A 19,633-nucleotide genomic window follows, 5' to 3' on the forward strand; every position below is an offset into this window, starting at 1 on the left:
GAGAAAATAAATTTCTACTGTTGAGGCCACTCAGACCATGGTATTTATGGACAGGAAAAACTCAATTATGAAAGAATTGATCCCTGGGGAAAAGTCTCTCTAAATATTACTTGCTTCCTGGGACTCTTCCAGATGTATCTGTCTCAGTTAACACCACATATAGAATACTGAAAATCAACTACTAAAAATAAACTTCTAATTTCCACATTATATATGAAAATTTCTGAAAAGATATTTACATCCCTTACCCTCCTCATGGATTGTGTGTTTTATATCAGCTCTTAGATTACATAGCTGGTTTTTAGATGAAAATATAAATATTTATAATGATTTTTAAGTTGTCAAATGAGGGAATAATTGTTATTTTTTATAAATAAATACACATTTGTCCAAAAGGGTATAAGAAGGTGAGCAGATTACTTTTCTGATAACTTTTAGGGCAGTTACCATGGTAGTTCCACCAGTTACTGAAAGAATCTTAGAAGGTTAAGGAAATAAACATTTCCTTTAAGGTCTGTCCTCTAATTCAGCGTGTTAGCATGATGGAAGGTGGTGTGAGTGCAGGGAGTCCAGGACTGTGGACCTCATTTCTAAATAACATCTGACAAGTTACTTTAGCTCTTTGGTCCTCATTTCCTCCATTTGTTGAAGCAAAGGATTGAACTAGAAACTATACTATGACTAAACAGAGCAGCTACATTAGAAAAACTCAAAAAATATTCTTCTTAAAAAAAAACTAGGGGTAAGGACTTCAGTCAAAGCTAACTGGAAATTAAAACTGGTATTATTTTGACTCTGAAATACTTTTATCTGCTGAGCTCCAGAAATAAACCTGCTTCAGGGTGAAAAGGAAGTAGAAGCCAACATTTCATCATCAAAACCAGTATATCTTGCCAATTTGCCAACAAGCAAACAAAAACCCGTTTTGTGCTGCTTCTTTCAGCCATGGAAAAAATATGACTCAGTTCTCTCTGGCAGTACAAGTGGCAGAGGTGCTGTGGTCCTCTGGGCAGCAGATGGCCAGTGAGAGACCCACACACACCAACTCAGAGGCTGTCAGCCCACCGCCGTAGTTAGTGGTGGTGCACCCTGTCTTACGAGGACCGAGGGAAGGAAGTCCGTAATCTGTTAGAACCCAGGAGGAAATAGTCTGCGGCCCTGGAAGGGGAGGCTGAGAAGTCTTAGATTTTCTTGACTGACTGATGAATCGTGGTTTCTTCTTTAAATGTTAAAAGCTCCCAAATCATGAAGTTAATTATACAGTTTTTAAAAATTAACAAATCAAACAAAAGCGGCTTAAAACTTGACATGGCGGAATGGCTGGCAGCGTGACAGTGGATGGAAGAAGGTCAGGAAGACGTCTGGAGGGCAGGGTCTATAACACTACATTTCCTGTTTCACAGGCAGTTCTCCACTCTGGCCATACTGTGTGCAGCAATACGGTGAGAAAAACCCCTCCAAATACGGAAGACACACTGCCTTACTGTTTCTAAATTAAACTTTTAATTTTGAGGTAACTACAGCTTCCCGTGTGCTTGTGAGAAGGAGTACGGAGAGGCATGTTAGTGGTACTGGTGGCGTCATACACCAGTGGAGTGCAGCGTCCCAGCCAGATCCTGGTGTTGATGCTGTCAAGATACAGAGCACTACACACCCACCAGGGTCCCTCCGGCTCACCTTTTAGAGACACACCCACCTTCTCTTAATCCTGGCAGCCACTGATCTGTCCTCCATTTCTATAATTTTTCACTTCAAGAATGTCCTATAAATGGAATTATACAGTATATAACCCTCTCGCATTGGCTTCTTTCATTCAGTGTAATTCTCTGGAGAGTCATTCAGATTGTTGTATGTATGTATGTATCAGTGGTTCATTCCTTTTTTATCATGGAGCACTATTCCATGATATGGATGGATCACAGTTTAACCATTCACTCATGGAAGACATCTGGGTTGTTTCCAGTTTGGGCTATTACAGGTAAAGCTGCTATGAACGTTTGTGTACAGGTTTTTGTGTGAACATAAATCTTCATTTCTGTTGGGTAAATGCCCAGGAGTACAATTACTGAGTTGTATGGTTAGTTGCATGTTTAGTTTGCTAAGAAACTGACGAACTGTTTTCCAGAGTGTTTGCACCACTTTTCATTACCACCCGCAGGATATGAGTGATCAGGTTTCTCCCCATCCTTACCAGCTCTGGGTGTTGCCAGTGTTTTTATCTTACCCATTCTGGTAGGTAAACAGTGATAACTCATTGTGGTTTTAGCTTAATGGTTAAACTTATTTCCTTAATGATTCATTATATTGAATATCATTACATTGAACATCTTTTCATGTGCTTTTTTGTTATCTGTATATTCTTTTTGGTAAAATATCTTTTTATATCTTTGCCCATTTTCTAATTGGATTGTTTGTTTTTTACTATTGAGTTTTGAATGTTCTTTATATAGTTGAGATACTAGTCCTTTGTTGGATATGTAGTTTGTGAACATTTTCTCCCAGACTGTAGTTTGTCTTTTCATCTTCTTAACATGGTCCTTTGCAAAACCATGCAAAAGATTTATTTTTTAATTTAAAAAATTTGGGAGGGGGTATTAATTAGGTTTTTTTGTTTATTTATTTATTTATTTTAATGGAGATACTGGGGATTGAACCCAGGAACATACTCTACCACTGAGCTGTACCTTCCCCCCCAAAATATTTATCATTTTTGATGAAATCCAATTTATCATTTTTTTCCTTTCATGTATCATGTTGATGGTCTGAAGTCTAAGAAATCTTTGCTTAGCCCTAGATCCCAACGATTTTCTTTTTTTTCCTGAAAGTTGTATAGTTTTGAGTTTTACATTTAAGTCTGTGATCCATCCTGACATAGAATAGACTGATTTGATCACTTTACTCTTTTTCAGAGTGGCTTAGCTCTTTCAGTTGCTTTGTCTTTCCATATAATTCGCTGTATCTACTAAATATCTTGCTGGCATGTTGACAAGAATTGCATTAAATTTGTATAGTTGTATTATATCAATGTGAGGAAACTTGCTATTTTTACTATGTTAAGCCTTAGAATCCATGAACACTCTGTATTTCTCCATTTATTTAGGTCCTCTTTGATTTCTTCCATTGACATTTTGTCGTTTTCAGCTTATGAATCCTGTTCTTGTTTTGTTAGATTTACATATATGTATTTTATTTTCTTGAGTGGCTATAAATTACATTGCATTTTAAATTTGAAGTCTGTTCATTGCTAGTATATGTATACATTATATACATACATACATACATACACACGTACGTACTGTTAACTTTCGCATATTTACTGTGTATCCTGTGAGCCTGCTGAATCAACTTTATTAAGTCCAGGAGTTTTTGGTAGATTCCTTGGGATTTTCTTTGTAGATAATCATGTCAGCTGTAAATAGGGACAGTTTTCTTTCTTTCTTATAGGTATGCCTTTTATTATCTTTTCTTTCCTCATTGCAATGACTGGGACTTCCAGCACCATGTTGAATAAGAATGGTGAGAGCATACGCCTTTGCCTTGTGCCTGATCTTAGGGAAAAACATGATCTTTTACCAGTAAATATATTGTTAGCTGTAGGTCTTTTGTAGATTTGTTTTATTGCTTTGAGGAAGATCCCCTTTATTCCTCTTTTTCTGAGAGTCTGTTTTTATCATAAATGGGTGTTAATTTTGTCAGCTGCCTTTTCTGCACATCAATTGATATGATCATGTGACTTCTTTAACCTATTATTCGTGGTATACAGCAAATGTAAATACAAATGGAACATTCACTGAGAAAGCTCTTAAAGTAAGACCGTTGCTTATTATGAGATTCCTTCCTGGAAGCCAAATAGTTCCAGCAAGATACGTTGATTGGCTGCTGCCACCATTGTTTCCACATTTGGAAAAGCTCAAGAATGCTTTCACTTGGAAAATCACTGGGAAATCTGACAAGTACACAGCCTGCACAATTTGCAGGGTTTTTATAGTTGCATACTCTTTCCAGAAGTCCAGAGTGAAGCCTCCTGTGCCCTCTTTGCCATGAGATTGCTGTCACGTGTTCTTGCTCTTCTGAATACTGAGGGTGATAAACATTCTTACTTCCTATCACTCCTTTCTTAAAAAACAATGAAACCCTAATGTGTGTCTGTTAATCCCCAACCCCTAATTTATCCCTCCCCACCCTTTCCCCTTTGGTAACCGTAGGTGGGGATTAACAGACACACATTACTGTATGTAAAATAGATAAACAACAAAGGCCTATTGTATGCACAGGGAACTATGGTCAGTTTCTTATAATAACATATAATGGAAAAGAATCTGAAAAGAAAATATATATGTATGTATGTATATAACTGAGTCACTTTGCTGTACACCTGAAACTGGCATTGTAAATCAACTATACTTCAATAAAAATTTAAAAATAAATAAATAAATAAAACCCTTTATATTTCTTGACTTGAAAACACCCCTCTTCCTCTACTATTGCCCAATGTCTGGAATAGTCTTCAGTTACACGTTCTCCTATTTCTTTTCTAACCTTCACGTAAAGTACTCGGATTCGGTGCTTCTGGCAGGTCAGCTCGCAGAACATCAGGAACTGCAGGGTTTGGGCTGAGTGACTCTTCCAGAGCACTGCCAACGCTGGAAGCCTGGTCTCAGCCCCACGGCCGGGTCTGCCACTTCAGGAGGCACTTGGGCTCCGCCTGCGGCTCTAATGAGTGTGCATCTGAGAACCACATGCTCCCAACTGTGAGTGACACTCTGGTGAGGTCACGTGAGCATCATGCCCACTGCAGTGGTCCCACATGTGGATGGGGTCTCAGACTACTTTCACAATCTGAAGGAAGTAATGGACCCTTCCCCGTGATCTTTTTGTCATCTAGCGTGGCACACACAGACCTAAGGCCTCTCCGAACCCACACCCCGGGAGGGCCTGCGGCTGACTGGACACACGTCGCCCACTCAGCAGCGGCAGAGCTTTGTTCACTGTCCTTGTGCAAGTGGCATATTAACCCAGGAATATTTTCCTTTTCTTCCCGTTTATCTGTCATATTTTGACTTTGACAGGGATTTTACATGCTGGCAGGTGTCGTGTCTGGTGAGAATCCGCTTCCTGTTTCAGAGACAGTGTCTTCTGTGTCCTCGTCTGGAGGATGGGGGGAGGGGGCTCTGTAGGGTCTCTTTCATAAGGACACTGATCCCATTCATGGGGGATCCACCCTCGTGACCCAGTCACCTCCCAAAGCCCCTGATGCCTAGTTAGGTACGGTACCTAATACCATCATCTGGGGGATTAGGAGTCAACATATAAATCTGGGGGGGGACACAGACATTTGGCCCATAGCACTAGCTGAAGGTGTGAGGCAAGAGGCTGGGGCTGTGAGCCGGTCTCTGGTCACTCACGGTCTTAAGCATCTCATGGTGAAGTGTTTGAAGTGTATTCTGCATCCAGTAGGGAATCATTGAGTGTTTTAAATCAAGAGAGTAAAATTATCTGTGTAGGATATAAAACATCATTACTTCATGTTTCTTCCGTGCAGAAAATGGGTTGGAATAGAGCAGAGGTTCTCCATCCACAACCCTGGAGGATATTTGGCCCTGTCAGAGATGTTTTTGGTTATCGCAGCTGGTAGAGGGTGTGTGAGAGGGCGCTGCAGGCATGCAGTAAGGAGGTGGAGTCCAGGAATGCTGCTCAACACCCTCCAGGGCCCAGGGTGGCCCTCCCCATGCCATGCCCCAGCCCAAAGGTCAGCAGTGCTGCTGCAGGAGGCAGTTGTCCGGTGGACTTGGCCGGCCGGCAGCCCCTGAGCCCGCGGACGGACGGCTTGAGAGTACATCCTGAAGGTGGGGAGCAGGACTCACGCGTTGCAAGGGTGGGGAAAGGAGGCAGAAGTAAATCAGGAGCCCCAGGTTTCCAGACAGCCATGTGCACAGTGGCATCGCCTACTCGGTTGGAGAAAAACCAGGAAGCTGAGTGGTGGGGGAGTTGGGATCTCTGTCTGGACATGTTTGGTTCGAGACAAGCTTGAGACGCCTGAGTGTGGAGGTCAGGTCAGCTGTCTGCAGCTCAAAGGGAATGGCAGGACTGAGTGTAAAAGTGCTGGAATCTTCAACACGTGAAGGGCTTTGGAGCCTTCAAAACTGATGAGATTGCTTAAGGAGATGAGAAGGAGAAAACCAAAAATCATGCAGGGTGAAGCCCTGGACTCCTGCTGTAAGTTCATTAATACATTCACTAGATGTTCCTTTTTGAGATCATAATAACCAGAAAAACTCTTCGAACTCTGAAATCCTCAAAGTTCACAAAAATTAATATCGCTACATTACAATATAATCTTTGATTTTAAAAACCATTCTTTATTTTTTAAAGCTGCATTGTGATCCCCTTCACCCAATTTCTAATATCGGAAATACTGACGTTTGTTAGAATAATCAGAAGACATCCACTCCAGTCACCTGTAGGACACGTGGCCCTGGTGGACTGTGGACAAGGCTGAGGGGAGCTGGCAGACTGACGGAAAGTTCCTGAGTCAGTGCAGTCAGTGCCCTGGCCTCCACAGTCACAAAGGGCTTCAGCTGCTGCCACGGGTCCCCATAAGGTATGCATATCGCTGTCAGCGGAAGAGTGGTGCGTGGTGGGCTTAATATTAATTCTGAATAGTCATATAGGTAAACATTCTGTGTGAACACGTAGTTTTATTTGTTCATCTGAAAATTCAAGCTCTGATTACTTCAGACTCTTACGTTATGCCTAAAAAGTACAGGCTTTCAAAGTAGTAAGAGCAAGCAGTTCCGTTGCAGCGTGATGTACCCACTGAAAGACAAACTTGATCATAAAGAAGCACCGGATGGAGCCAGGGACTCTGCCATGCTCTGGAGAAGGGCGGGGAGGCCCTGTGTGGGAAGTGGAAGCATCTTGGCTTAGAGTTCCTCCAGGGACACACACCACACCTGCCTTGGAGACACCAGGGCCTCTGCTACAGAACGTCTCACTGGACAGACCTTATGAGAAGTCAGCGTCTCCTCCGGGGTGGCCCAGCTGGTCCGGCTCGGGGACAGCCAGGACTCCAGGCTCCTCTGTGCTGATCGACTGTGAGCCCCTGGCTCGGGAGCTGGCCTAGTGGGCGTTGCCGGGTTGCCGCAGAGCTGCCACTGTCGTGAACAGATGTGGAGTGTTACAAGAGACTGTAGTTTCAGATAAAACCACACAGAACCCCTCCCAGTGACACCTCCACCCCTAGCCCAGCACCGCGCTGCCTCCCCTGGTGCGCAGCCAGCAATTGTAGAGGTTCAGGTGCTCTTGGCCACACTGTCGAAGTGGGACCTGTTCAGAGGGTAGCTGCAGGGAAAGGAGCACTTCGTGGTGGGGACAGTGTGGCCAGTGTGGGAGGGGGACTTGGCCCAGCAGCCCTGATGCACCACATGGAGACATACCTGCCGGAAGGGTTGGGGCAAAACACTGAGCCTGAGCCCAGCTCTGCATAAAGGGGACTGAGGAACTCCCTCCCCTGGTCCCCATGTCTCTGAGCTGCAGGGCCCCAGCCATGGGACCCTGAGATAGGGCTGGGGCATCGCTGAAGGCTCCATGCAGTGAGCAGCAGGGCCTTACTGGGGAGGCCTGCTGTGGCTGCTGACCTTGACGGAGAACTCACCAAGTTGCTTGTGCTTTGCAAACCTCAGTTGACTCATCTGTGAAGTGGGGATCATGACATCTGCATTACGGGGCTGCTCAGGGTTACGCAGTCACTCAGTAAATAGTAACTCATTTATTCACCCCAAGGCGACATTATAATTATCTAATTCAGCAGTCATAATTCAGTATCACCATACGTTAGATACTTGGTGTGACTTACGCACACAAAGATATTTGAAAAGATACAGGATTTGCCCTCAGTTGTGCTTGGTGGGTCAGCTGGGAATTGAAATACCATTGGTGACTTTATTCTGAATATCATACATGGATAACTTGATGACTCCGGGAACAGCGTGTCAGGAAACACCACCTTCAGAGTTAGAAAGAAACTCAGTGAGAGGATGCGTTCAGCCCCACTGAAAGCAATTCCATGTGAAGTGACCACACACAATCTTCTGCCTTGGGCCGTGTTTATTCCCGGAGAATAGTGACTTACCCGCTGCTGAAAATATTGCTACTTTGGAGTTTTGTGACAGTACTCTACATTTCCCTTCCTGCAGTGCCATTTCATTTAATTATAGAATAATAGTGAACTGCAGCATTCCAGTCCATTCGCGCTGAGCAGACGCATTTGTATTTTTGTTCTTGGGGCTGCTTGAAGAAAACGTGGTAGAGTTCTTGCAGCTACAGACAAATAGCGCTGCTCTGTAAAGGCCCTGAAGTGAGCTCCCCGGGATCACCTGCCTTCCCTCCGCCCAGCTCTCCAGCCGGTACCGCCCCCTCCCCAGGAAACGAACGTGTCCGGAGAGAACTGTGTGCTGCAGCAGGCTGTGTGGATGGTGAGGTACAGGAAGAGCCTCTTCTTTCTTTGTGTTCACACCTGCCAGCTGTGACTGTTTTTTCTAGAATCCCACCTAAAGAGAGAAAGAGTACAGAATTGAAACATAAATGCTGACCCTTTCATGAGCCAGAAACGCTTACCTCAGAAATACACCGAACTCTAGTTTTGTCTTTGGGTCTTTTCATCTATTTATAGTTTCACCTTTGCCTGTAGTTGACTTGCAGGACCAATGGAGAGTGACCCTCAGAACGAAGGTAAGACTACCCTTTAGACTGGAGTGAGCAGGAATGCAGATTGCAGATGCGACGGAGCCACATGACTGCAGAGGCCGCCACAAATACTGGTGACCCTTGCTCTTCCTGTGTAAACTTGGACAGACCTCCGGGGCCTCCGAGGCTGCTCAGACATGTAAGGACAGAGCTGGAATAATCAGCCCCAGATATAATGGTGCCAAAGTCAGAAATAGGGAAGAACATTAAAAATGTTAAACTAACAGAGCGTTCAGGGACATCCAGGACAGTATTGTCTATGTAAAACAAGAGGAGACTGCCAGGAGGAACACCAGTACAAGAAGGAGATGCAGGGGATTTTTAAATATAATTTGTATTGTGTGTTTATTTTTAAAACTTTTTATTATAAAATTTTGTTTATTTTTGAAACAAAGGTTTTATAGGTTATTTTTGCAACCTTCAAAATTAGTCAACTCTTGGTTTGGAAAACAACAAAAAAACCTTCTGTTATAGACTTTATATTAAACATGAGGAGTGGGAATAATATACAGTTTTTAAAGAAATAAGTTACAAAATTTAAAGGACCAACTGAGTAACAGAACGGAATCGAGTGCATAACCTGCAGGGACAGTGTGTTTGTGGAAATCAAGAGCGTACAGCGAAGAATCTCAGACGGGGAGAGGGTGTCTGCCCGCACTGATGGTGTGCCTGGTACCCATGGCTGGTCCCCCGAGAACACCTGAGAGGCGGCATCTTCAGGCTTTTCTGGAAAACATACAGGAACCAGACAAGGTGGGGATCTGCTTCAGCTCTCTGGTGTTTGCTGACCCATCTGGAGGAGGGGCTGAGAAGGCGGAGCTGACCTTGACCCACAAACGAGGGGCCCAGGACCGCAAAGGTGGAGCCCTTTGCAGACTTATCTCAGGGCTGAATCTCGAGGCCGCGGCAGCCAGGGGCAGCTCAGCCTGGCAGAGGCTACATCCCAGCTGCGCGGCCTTGGGTGGCGCTGGATCACTGTGGTCTCCGGGACCTCAGCTCCTTTGCTTTGTGAGCACAGGAGGATTGAGAGGTGGCCCTTTAAATCCTAGTTCACCCGGCAGGAGGTCCGGCTTCATGCAGCTCACGTGGGGACGGGGAAGAGAGGGCTTTGTACACCGACTAGCAAAGAAGTACAGCGAGATGATAACTTCAGGTGGTGACAAGTGCTGTGGAAAAGCAAAATGTGGTTGAGAGGCCGTGATTGAGGGGAGCGGGGACTCGTCTGGACTCGTGGGCAGAGGGGCTCTCTGAGCAGGAGTGTGGGGAACGAGGCTGTGCAGGGGAGATCAGGGCCCACACGGGGGTGGGGTCCAGACAGCCTGGAGAGTGAGAAGCGGGGTTGGCCCACGGTGGGGGTTCAGGTGCCGACAAAGGACCCGAGAGGCCGAGAGGCCGAGAGGGAGGCTGCTGACTGGGCCAGAAGCTCAGCTTTTCCAGCCGCAAGAAGACAGGACACGGCGTCCATCAAACGTCGGTCAGACACACTTCCTGGGGCAGGTTTCCTTCCAGGAAGTTGTGAACAGTATCTCTCATCCCAGGTGCCGTGCCGGCCTCACGACACGAAGACACAGCGACACAACATGTGGTCTGCGTTCTCTCCCTCTCGGCCCAGGCGGGTCCCGACGATGGGGAGATCACGCTGCCCCTTTGCCCTGCAGTTCACTGCTAGAAGGTGAAGTGGATTCTCCGGGGCTCTGGCTCTGGGAACCCCTACATTCCTGCACAGGCCCCAGGACGGGCGTCAAGGCCTGACAGACAGCCAGGCTGAGCTCCCAGCCAACAGCCAGCCTCTCGTGTGTGCACGCCCCGGGGAGTGGGACTCTAGCAGCGCACACCTGCACGGAGGAGGGCCCGCCCAGACTGCAGATTCCTGAGCTGAACACCCGGCTGTTTTGTTTTAGGCCACTGGGCCTTGCAGTGGGTTGTTAGTACCAGTAACCGCAGCACCTCCTCCCTGCCGCCTGCAAGGATGCCGTCAAATAACACAACGGGAAGCAAATGATTCCCAGAGGCGCCAGGAGACGTGGGAGGCCCCGACTCATCGGTAGCCGGACCCAGTCTGTTTGTGCGTTATGACCGAGCTGGTGGGACGGCTGGTCCCTGAAATGGCCTCTTCCTCTCCCTGGTGAAAGCAGCCATGAGCCTCTGTCCTTGTGACTCATGATGCCACAGCTCTGGTAGCTCTGAAAGGCTGGGCAGTGTTGTTTGATTCCACATTTCATAGATCAGAAACAAACACCGGGGCTTGCTTCTCACTGTGCAGACCGAGGCAGAAGGGACAGTTTCACACCTGCTACAGAAGCGGTGTCAGATTTGTGATGGTGGCAGGATAATCGAGATGCTCGTATTTTAAATTAACCCTTTTACTTACTGTAACAAGAAGGAATTGGGGCGGGGTCACGAGGAGATATGGGTGGGCAGCCAGGCAGGTGAGTGCAGGAGGGCTGCAGAGTTTAGGGTGTCGGTAAATTTGAATTTCAGGTGCCCTTTAGTATGAATATTGCATGTCCACTGCAATATTTTTCACCTCTGGTTTTTGCTGCATTTGGCAGCTCTCCACAAAGGACTAACTGCCCAGTTCAAAATGGGAGTGAAGCGCAAAGAGTAATTCAGCCTGTTAAAGAAACTGCTCCCAGAGTCTTGTGTTGGGGACATAAGCAGGCCCATTAATGATGGTCATGGCTGTCATAGTTCTGTCACAGTAAATGGAGTATTTACCACGTGCCAGAAATTTAGAGGCTGGCAGACAACCGCTAATCCAGAAGCCCAGCTCTCATCTGCGCGTCAGAATCTGAAGAAGAATGTTCCACTCGGGTCCAGCAACGACTGCTGAGCTCACCCTGCCCCGTCCTGGTTCCTCCACCTTTTTTTTCAAATAAAAATTACATACATTTAAGGTGTGCTATGTCATAGATTGATACGTGTACACGTTGTGAAATGGTCACTGCAGTCATGCTGAAGAGCCGCACCATCACTCACAGGACCACCTTCTCTCCTTATCGTAGTGAGGACACCGCATCTACACTCTTAGCGGATTTCAGGTGTACAAGACAGTCTCATTACCCAGAGTCACACCGCAGTACTTCAGATCAGCAGGACTTACTCATCTTAAAACTACAACTCTGTGCCGTTTGACCAGGTCTCCCTGTTTCCCCGAACTCCTGGCCCCTGATCACCGCCAGTCTACCCTCTGATATCTTAAGTTCGACTTCTTTAGACCCTATACGTGAGTGGGATCATTTCGTGTTTGTCCTTCTGTCTGGCTTAGTTCACTTAGCATAAGCCCTCCAGGTTCGTCCATATTGTTGCAAACGGCAGGAATTCCTTCTTTTTGAAGGCTGAATAATAGTCCATTGTATGTGCATACTACATTTTCTTTATCCATTCATCTGGCAGTGAACATTTAGGTTATTTCCATGTCCTGGCTATTTGTGAATAACACTGCAATGAACATGGGAGTGCAAATATTTCTTTGTGATGCTGACTTCATTTCCATTTGACATACATCCAGACATCCGATTGCTGGATCGTACGATAGTTCTGTGTCTAATCATGCTGGCATATGAGAATTGATTACTGCTGTGCTTTCATCATCAAAACTTAGGGTCTTGGCCTTGGTCTTTCCTTCTTGCCTTTGTAAGGGCAAAAGAGTGGTGGTGGCCACTTTGGTAACCTTAAAGCTGACTCCAAGAGTGCCACCAACAGCATGGCCATTGCAACCAAATCCAGCAACCAGGACTTTATCATTTTCCTCAATAAAATTGAATCAACCATCATTGGCTACAGAGGCTGTGATTTTTTTGCCATTCTGGATTAAATGAACCCTGACACACTTCCTGATGGCAGAATTTGATTATTTTCATTTATTTGCAGAAGACTTTTTGTTTAGTAAAATCCCATTTGTCTATTTTTTCTTTTGTGGCTTGTGCTTTTGGTGTCATATCTAAAAAATTACTGCTTAGACCAATGTCAAGAAACTTACCAGGAGATGTTTTGTTTTAATATTTATATGACTTCAGGTCTTATGTTTAAATCTTTAACCCATTCTGAGTTGATTTTTTACACATGCTGTGAGATAAGTTTCCAATCTCATTCTTCAAATGGGTATTCAGTTTTTCAAACACCATTTAAATGGGATTATCCTGTTTCATTTCCTTTTTCTTACCACCCTTGTTGAAGATCAGTTGACCATAATGTACAGATTTATTTCTGAGCGCTCTATTCAGTTCCATTGGTCTATATATCTTTTTAATGCCGGTACCATACCATTTTGATGACTATAGCTCTGTAACATATTTTGACATCAAGAAGTGTGATGCCTCCAGTTTTATTCTTCTTGCTCAAGATTGCTGTGGCTATTTAAGATCTTCTGCAGTTTCATTTAAATTTTAGGATTTTTTTTTTCTATTTCTGTGAAGAATAAAATTTAGATTTTGATAGAGATTGCATTGAATCTATAGATCACTTTGGGTAGTATGGGTATTTTAACAATATTAATTCTTCCAATCCATAAACATGAATGTATTTCCATTTATCTGTGTCATCTTAAATTTCCTTCATCAATGTTTTGTAATTTTCAGTGTACCAGTCTCTGGTTAAGTTTATCCCTAAGTGTTTTATTGTTTCTGATGCCATTGCAAATGATACTGTTTTCTTAATTTCCTTTTCAGATGGTTCTTTGTGTATAGAAACATCACTAATTGTTGTATGTTTTGCATCCTGCAACTTTACTAAATTTATCAGTTCTAACAATTTTTTTTTGTGGAGATTTAGAGTTTTCTACTTATATGAACATGACATTTACAAACAAAGAAATTTTTGTTTCTTCCTTTCCAATTTGGATGCCTTTTCTTCCTTCCTTTCTTCTTTCCTTTTTTTTTTTTTTTTTTTTTTTTTTTTTTGTCTAATTGCTCTGGCCCAAACTTTCAGTACTATGTTGAACTTAAGTAGCAAGAGTGGGCAACCTTGCCTTGTACCAGATCTGAGAGGAGAAGCTTTCGGTTTTTCCCCATTGATTATGAGGTTAACTGTGGACTCTGCATATAGGACTTTCAGTATGTTAGGTGAGTCCCTCAATACCTGTTTTGAGATGTTTTATCATGAATAGAAGTTGAATTTTGTCAAATGCCTTTTCTGCATCTATTGAGATGATCATACATTCTGTTAATGTAGTTTATCACATGATTAATTTGTGTATATTAAACCATCCTTGCATGCCAGGGATAAATCCCACTTGGTCATTGTGTGTAGCCTTTTTCCTGTGCTCTGGAGCTTGGTGTGATACACGGCCATCTCTAGGGGATGGTGAGCAGTGGTCCAGCTCTGAAGGGGCACAGTGGTGTGGGCTCTGGTTGTCTCTGGCGAGGGCTGCAGGATCCTCAGTGATGAAGGCTGCTGGGGTCCTTCTGCTCTTTTGCTCCCTGTGAAGGAACTCACAGTGGAGGTGATTCCTTTTAGCACTGAGATGGGCCAATCTGGGAGATGAAGTGACAAAAGTAAATGATCTCCGTGCCTTTTCTATGTGACCGTCCTCAGGTTCTGTGCTCCCCTGGGTTGCTGCAGTTTCTTAATTATACACCAGAGCCCTCCCAGGGCTATTATCATCTGTGGATAGTTGTTAAATTGTTGTTTCTGTGGAGAGACAAGGGCTGAGCCTTCCTGTTCGCCATCTTGCTGATTCCAGATGCACCCCTGCTCTTACATCCACCTACTGGTACTGTAGCTAGTGGGGTGTCCCATACACAGGTGTTAGGTGTGCTGTGTGATGGAAGCTTGGGCAGGTATCTAAACACGCTGCCAGATTTTTCTTCCCTGGCCCCCAATCCCTCCTGAGATTAGAAGTGTGTTTCTGGCATGTCTGTGTTTCCTGAGATGACTCCCCTTTCTGTGGTTTTGATGGTGACCAGATAATCCGAGTATCTGAGAAACCTCAGTTTACTTATCTCATAATTTTACCACTCTTACGGTTATGTACGACTCAGGTCATTGTATTTTCCATAAAATACTTTACTGCCTAGGCAACATGTATCTTTACCCATTGCCTGGGATGTGTGCCTTATGGTTTTCTTACTCCATGGGTTTAAAAGAGCTTTTCCAGCCTATAAGGCATATTGCAAAATCTGAAAAGCTTAATACTCTATCTGCTGTAAGTTGTAGCGGCAAATAAGCAAAGTAAACACTGTTCTCTTAGCTGGAATAACTTGAAGCTGCACTAATTTTTTTATAGATATATAATCCTCTGTAAGCCCTGACAAGAAGGAAAATGTGTGAGGGTGTGGAACCTTGGGTCTTAATTTCTCCGTCGTAATGCTGCCTGATGCAGCTGTTCCTGGCTGGCTGAGAGATCTCTCCCTCCCGACTGTGTGCCCCACAGCGCGCCTCTCCCACCTCGTGTACACACTGTGCTGCCCAGCAGCCCTGCAGAGATGCTGGGAGACATATGCCACTTTTCAGGAGAGGAGGCTCCAGGCCAGGTCTCTGGTCTACCCACTAAACCGGAGGCCTCTTTGTACAGCTGCCCTGGGAGCTGACTCAGACCAACTTTCTGCTCTCAAACTGCTGACCCCGTGAACCCTGACAGATTGAGTCAAATTATACATGCAGCAGCCCTACAGCTAAACATAATAGCAGCTCTGAGCTTGATTTACACCACAACTATGTAGTTATGCTGCCAGAGTACTTATAGGGCTCCTATCTACATGCCCAAGGCTACAGCTACATCTAAGAGGCACCAGGGAGCACAGTCTAATGCAGAGAATCATTAACTATAATTTTGTTCCGCCTAAAATGATAGGAACTAAGCAGTTTCCAACTGGACTGCTTCCCTGTCGATGGTGGGCGGTGCATTGCAGGCAGCCCTGCCAAACTGCTGGTGGAACCTGGCCCCTTGAAGGTGGCTCGCAGGCTGGGGAGTGTGGCTTGGAGCCAGGCACCATGGGTGAATAAAAAGCACTACGATGCTCTGTTATTTAGGATGGGAATCAAGGAAGGTGATGGAATGAAACTGTTGTGTAAACAAATGCGGAAGGAAGGACTTACCCTGTTAAAGATCTGGTGTTTACATTTCTGTAGCTTGAGCTGTATTATAGTCCATGTTTTGTTCCTTTAGAGTCTGTGAGTCTGTGAAGGGAATAAACTCCAAATCAAAATACAGCTAAGCCTAAAATCCCAAGCCTAACAGCCCCTCAGACTATCGGTAAACATTTTTTACAGTGGGAGAGTACCACTGGTCCTTTTGGCGGATCTGGAAATGTCCCCTCTCCTCTCTCAGCCACAAATCAGCCCTCTTGGTTTCCTGCATAAATCACTGCATTAGCCCCTTGACCTTGGCGTTTCCTCCCTTTCTTTGGAATGCCTTTTATTGGATTTTTCTGATTAGAAAAGCAGTACGTATCTATTGCCATTCGTATGGAAAATACAGAAAATCCCAAAGCAGAAAGTAATAACTTCCTAAATCCCACCATCAAGAAAGAAACACTCTTTAGTTGTTGCTATACGCCCTTCCAGTGACGTGCATGTGTGTTTATAAAAGTTTTGTATGAAGCTTGTGGCTTTTCCAATCTGTGATAACCAACAGAATGTAAGTGGGGCAAGTTGTGTGGTTGTTTTTGGAAGCTTTCCTTAGAGGTTCCTTGGACCAGGAGGGCGAGGCCACATCAGAAATGTAGACGGACATCGAGGGAACCTGGGTCCCGGCGATTTCCCGGGGCAGCGACGCCAGCAGCTCTGGACGCCCACCTCCCTGCTTCTCCAGGAGAGAGACTGTGTGGTCCAGACCCCTCTCATTCCGCATTTCCTTATTCACCTCAAGCCTCATGCTGTTACTCTGCTGTACTTGCCTGTCACACACACAGGAACCCCAGTCCCTGACCCCTCAAAGGTGTGTCTGCCTCTTCTCTTTACTGATCCAGGCTTTCACTTGCATCCGCTTTTGTTTGCGGCTGCTCAGGCCCTGTGGACACGCTGGGAGCAAGCTCAGCAGGACCTCATCCTCCTGGGTTCGCATGCCAGAGCAGCAGGCACTGCATACGCAAGGAGTAAGGTTGTCTTGGATACTGAGGAGGGCAGTGAAGTGGCCACAGTGGGGTGTGTGTTGCTGTCCTATTACTGCTGAAACGAATCATCACAGACTTAGTGGTTTACCGTTTTACAGATCTGGAGGTCAGAAGTCTGCAGTGGTCTCACTGGGCTAAAATCAAGCTGTCTGCAGGGCTGCGCTCCTTTCTGGAGGCTCCAGGGGAGAACTCGTTCCCGATTTTCTGGCCAGTCGGTGCCACCCACGGTCCTGGCTCCCGCCTCTGTCCCATCTCCAAAGCCAGCAGTGATTGTACTGGGTCTTCCTCGCACCCAAGCCCAACGACACTCACTCTCCTCTCTCTTTTCCTCTTACGGACCCTTGGGATTACCCTGGGCACCCAGGTAATCCAGAATAATCTTTCTATTTTAAGGTCAGCTGATTAGCACCCTTAATCCATCAGCTACTAAATTACCCCTTACACTATGCGGTAACATATTTGGGGTTCCAGGAATTAGGAGGTGGCCATCTTTGGGGGCAGGTACCCTGCCTGCCATGAGAGGTGAGAAGCAGAAACCCGGAGACGCAGCGTGTCCTTGGTAGGATGGTGGAGGGAGACCTCCCTGAGGAGCTGTGTCTGGCTGAGAAGCATGAGCAGGCCTGCAGGTGTCTGGAGGAGGAACATTCTAGGTGTGGGGAGCAGAAGGCGCAGAGGCCCTGAGGACAGAGCCTGCCATAGTGAGGGACAGGTCCGGGGAGCAGTCCAGGGTCAGTGGGAGGTGAACAGAGTCCGAGACAAAGTGAGAGGTGAGCAGGGGGCTGAGAGGCCTTGAATTTATTCTCTGTGGAACTGGAACCTACTAGAGATTTTGAGTAGCACAGTGATGTCACTTAGCACATGGTTTAAAGATCACCTTCTTGCTGTGTAGAGAACGGCTTGTCTGTGGCTCCAGAGGAAGGAGGGAGAACCATTCAGGGGAGACTGCAGTAATAGAGGTTAAAGACAGTGCTTTAAGGTGATAATACCATCGGGTTTTGCAAAGTGAGAATGGATTCAGGGTTTATGTTGAAGATACAGACCACCGAATTTGCTAATGGATTAGCTGTGGGGCATGAGGGAAGAAGAATCAAAGATGAGTCTGGAATTTTAGCTTAAGAAACTCGTTGGCTGATAGTATTTACTGAAAAGCAGGAAAGTGGGTGAGAAATGGATTTGAAGTAGGAATGAAGAGTTCTGCTTTGGTTATGTCAGGAGTGAGGTGTCTGTAGAGCTCTGAGTGAGGCTGTAAGTTTTTCGAGGCTGGAGTTTGCGCAGGTCTGCTCAGGCTGCCGTGACGGGCCACCTTGGCTGGGGCCTTAAACAGCAGCATTTACTCTCTCCCAGTTCTGGAGGCTGGGTGCGGGAGAGCCTCCCTTCCTGGCTCATAGACGGGACCTTCTTTCTGGTCTTCACATGGTGCTTCCTTTGTGCGTGTGGAGACAGAGGGAAGTCTCCACTGGCCCTTCCTCTTGTTATACGGACACCAGCACTATCAGATTGTGGCCCCACTCTTATGACCTCGTTTAAACTTAATTACCTCCTTAGAAGCCACATTTCCAAATACAGTCATGTTGGAGGTTTGGGCGTCAACCTACAAATTTGGGGAGACACAGTTCAGCCCATGAAGGAGCCCAGTGGAGAGGTCAGGGCCTGCGATGCAAATCTGGGCTTCTTCTGGACACAGCTGACTTTACCCAATGACCCCCCTCCTGTATAACCCCTTCCCCCTGAACGTGGGTGGAATCTGTGCAGATGATGTGCTGTCACTCTTATACATACGCCACATCATATGGTAAGAGGGATTTTATAGGTATGATCAATGTTCCAAGTAAGCTGACTTTGAGTTACTCCAAAGAAAGATTATCTTGGGTGGGCCTGACCTAATCAGGCAAGCTCTTTGAAAGCAAAGGTTTTTGTTTGTTTGTTTGTTTGTTTGTTTGTTTGTTTGTTTTGGCTGGCCTCAGAGGAAGACAGCAAGCACCTGTGTTGAGGGGTGCCTGCCTGTGGACAGAGGTGGCTTCAAGGAGCCGAGACTGTTCCACCAATCAATAGCCAGCAAACCCAGCGACGTCAGTCATACAACTGCAAGGAACTGAATTCCACCAGCAACCAGAATGAACTCAAAAGAAGGCCCCAGCCCCAAAGGAGGCGGCCAGCTTTGCTGACAACTTGACTGCAGCCTTGTGGAACCCTGAAAGAGGACCCAGCTAAGCTATGCTCAGAGCCGAGGTGGTGAATGGGTTTTGCTCTCACACCAAGTTTGTAGTGAACTGCTGTGCAGCAATGGGAAGTGAACATACTCCCCCTCTCCTGAAGCCGTCAGGAAGCCACACCGTCTCAGCTCTTCTCACGGGGCCGCTGCTCCCCTGGCCTCATCGCCGTATCTCCACTGTTGGAAAGGTCTCAGCCCAGGCCCAACCCCACCCTGCCCTCCCTGTCCTCCTCCAGGGCTGCTGCACGTGTGCTTTTGGGGGCTGGTGGCCTTGGAGACCAGAAGCCCAGAGCCGAGGGTCCACTCGGCCCCACCCTACTGCCCGTGCTCTCCCCATGCTCCATGACGCCTGTTCAGCCTTCTGTGTCTTCCCCTAACCACGGAGCTTTCCCCCACCCTCACCCCCGGCAGACAACCTTGTCCTGTATTCTACTGCATAGCCCTTGCTCAGGAGAAATATTTAATCAGGGACTTTTAGCAATGGATAGAAATCACTGAGATTCTCTGTTTCCAAGACCCTATCATCCTTTGGCATAAAAACCTCATTAAGTTGGAGCCTGGTAATTTGTAAAAATCACTCTGGGCTCAAGCTGTAGTATTTATCCCTTGAGCTCATAAAAGG

General features: G+C 46.0%; 1 protein-coding gene and 1 long non-coding RNA gene across 3 annotated transcripts in view; one reads left to right on the forward strand and one right to left on the reverse strand.

Annotated features, from left to right (window-relative positions):
• GTPBP4 (GTP binding protein 4) overlaps nucleotides 1-19,633 on the forward strand; it is a 62,901-nt gene that overhangs the window by 10,953 nt on the left and 32,315 nt on the right. The window lies entirely within an intron of this gene.
• LOC116661525 lies at nucleotides 6,682-8,779 on the reverse strand. Of its 2 annotated transcripts, XR_004317410.1 has the most exons (3): nucleotides 8,678-8,779; nucleotides 7,005-8,549; nucleotides 6,682-6,896 (listed from the first exon to the last, which is right to left on the reverse strand). It is a non-coding gene; the product is annotated as an uncharacterized LOC116661525 (long non-coding RNA). The 2 variants fall into 2 exon arrangements; XR_004317409.1 differs by having other exon boundaries at nucleotides 6,682-8,549.

The sequence above is a fragment of the Camelus ferus genome, chromosome 35, assembly GCF_009834535.1.
Source record: "Camelus ferus isolate YT-003-E chromosome 35, BCGSAC_Cfer_1.0, whole genome shotgun sequence".
Lineage (NCBI taxonomy): Eukaryota > Metazoa > Chordata > Mammalia > Artiodactyla > Camelidae > Camelus > Camelus ferus.